A 2,480-nucleotide genomic window follows, 5' to 3' on the forward strand; every position below is an offset into this window, starting at 1 on the left:
CTTTTCAGCATCTTTTTCCAAACCAATGCAAAATACAACTAAAAAACAGACTCTCCATCTTTTTAGTCCATCATCAAATTTAGGAAACAATTAATGTTTACAAGTCTTTGGACTGTAAATTTTTTTCTGCAGGTATTACTTTGGTTTCCCTAACCCAAGCACCGTGAGCCAACAGCACCGAACTCCCATTCTGCTGTCAGACCCTGAACACCTCACCCTGGGTCTGCAGAACAGCAGATGTGAGCACTCAACACACCTCATTTTGTTCCTGGAGATCACAAGGGAAAGGTGCTTCAGGAAGAACCAGAGCAGAAGACAAGCCATAGGAATATTCAGGCAGGGATGAGCCAGGAGATGGGGATCACCCTGGCTCACCTACACACGTGGCAGCAGAGTCAGGCAACCGTAACGCACCCTAGAGATGATCCCTACAAGAAGCAGCGAGATGTGAGCGAATTTAGTTTTAAAGGTGGAGTTCCTGGCCCAGAGGTGCTCTGCAGCTGGAATCGGGGCCTCTTCAGGCCCTGCTCTGACACTGAAAACACCCGATGGGGCACGAGCTGGCTCCCTGTGGTTGTGTGGCTGTGAATTCTCAGTCACAGGTGAGGGCAGGGTGGCAGGTTGCTTGCTGGCATGGAGGAGACTGAGAGGTGCCAGCCAAGGTCCCCTGGAGCACGTCTCCCTGCTTTCGGCTTTCTTTCCTTGCCCAGGACCGTTTTACTTTCGAAGGCGTGCTGGCCCTGGGCGCTGCTGGCCCTGAGAGAAAGAAAGGCCCCTTTGTGCAGCAGAGCTCAGGCTCCCCAGCTGTGGGCCTGTGGCACACGGCTGCAGCAGAGCTGGGCCTGGCTGGTGACAGCGCTCTGGCTCCATCTGCACTGCTGCCTCACTGAACTCATACCTTTCTCATCATCAACAGGATGGTGTGACATTCAGCCACAGAGCAGGAGAACAAAGCCACAGTCAGCAAAGGGAATCACATGAGTGGGATTTCCAGAAACGACCAGTTCTGTTGCCAGATACTACTGAATGTGGGCTGGTTCTAAGGAAATGAAACAAGAAGGCCCCAAAACACTAAACCCATACTGCATTTTGTTTTCAGATTACTTAAAAAGAGTTAACAGCTCCTCTGTGACGCTGGATGAACTGATGAAGATACAATGTGCTCTCAGTCTTGATACTGTAGAAAGATTAGCAGCAGGTTGAAGAAGACAAAGCCTACTCCTTTCCTGATGGCTTTAGGTGAAACAGGATTAAGTACTATGTCATTCTTTGGATTGTCTTGATTTGCTCACCCAGTGATATTTCCTGAACTAAATTAAAACAGATTTATCACAATAATATTAAAAAAAAAAAGGGGGGGGGGGGGGCGGGGGGAAGGCAGAATAGACATCTAAAATACAGGGATTTTAAGTTTATGAAATAATTCATGGTGCTGGGATAAAAGTAATGGCACCCTAAGGAAGAATGGGAATTCCACTATTCCACTCAATATGGCTTCAAAACTGCTTGTAATATGTTTGTTGGAGAAGTGCTGCTGCAAGACCAAACCACAAAATTTTGCCTGTTCAGGGGAGCAGATGCAGGGGGAGGGAAGAGCATGCATGAGGTGTGAGGGTTATGTGGAAGAACTCACCCTCTAACAGTAGAGCTACTTTGCAGTAAAGCTGGTGCAGGTGATCTGGCTCTACTTGCCTACACTAGTTTTTCCAAGCATTTGTACCATGTGAAGAAAATATAAGGCTTTCCTATAAGACTGCAGGCATGCATTTTTTGGACCTCAGCTTTCACTGGGACAGTGCCTCTGAAGGGAAAAAAATACTTTCTGGCTAAGGGTCTGTCTTAGAAGAATTGTTTCAGAAGTATTAATGTCTGCCCAAGATAGCTTGTAGCTACAAGTGGGCTTTTCCTAAAAAATGTTGTCTTTTCTGGATACAGAAAATTCAGTGTTCTCTCTGTTTCTAAATGACATAACATGTATTTATGTAACGAGCCTTAATATCCTAAGCAAGAAGGTCTGCAGTGCTGTTTTTGACAGTTTTGTACCATATACCCTACCTCAAGCCTGCTTCCCCTTTTAGAGTTCGTCCACTGCAGCCAGTGGGCTCATCAGCTGCTTATTGTTGCCAGACCCCAAGTACCGAAAAAATAAAGATGATGCTAGCATCCCCAAGCTGGTATTTACTCTGTGAAAAAACTGCATAGAAGAGAATGCCTTGCCCTTGCCAAGGTCTCAGTGGAAGAACAGTCATTACCACCCATAGTGCACAGAGGAGAAACAGAGACAGAGAGGGCATAACACTCACCCTAGGGAGGTGAAAGCTGAAGACCTGTGGAACAGCTCTGTAGTGAATGTTCTGCTGGCACTATACTCACAAATTCCTCCTTCTACCATGTGCTTTAACAGTACCCGTCCAGTTCACATCTTTTAAAGGTGACTTGTAAATCTCCCTCTAGCAAAAGGACTTTATTAAGTGAACTTC

The sequence above is a fragment of the Vidua macroura genome, chromosome Z (assembly GCF_024509145.1).
Source record: "Vidua macroura isolate BioBank_ID:100142 chromosome Z, ASM2450914v1, whole genome shotgun sequence".
NCBI classification, from domain to species: domain Eukaryota; kingdom Metazoa; phylum Chordata; class Aves; order Passeriformes; family Viduidae; genus Vidua; species Vidua macroura.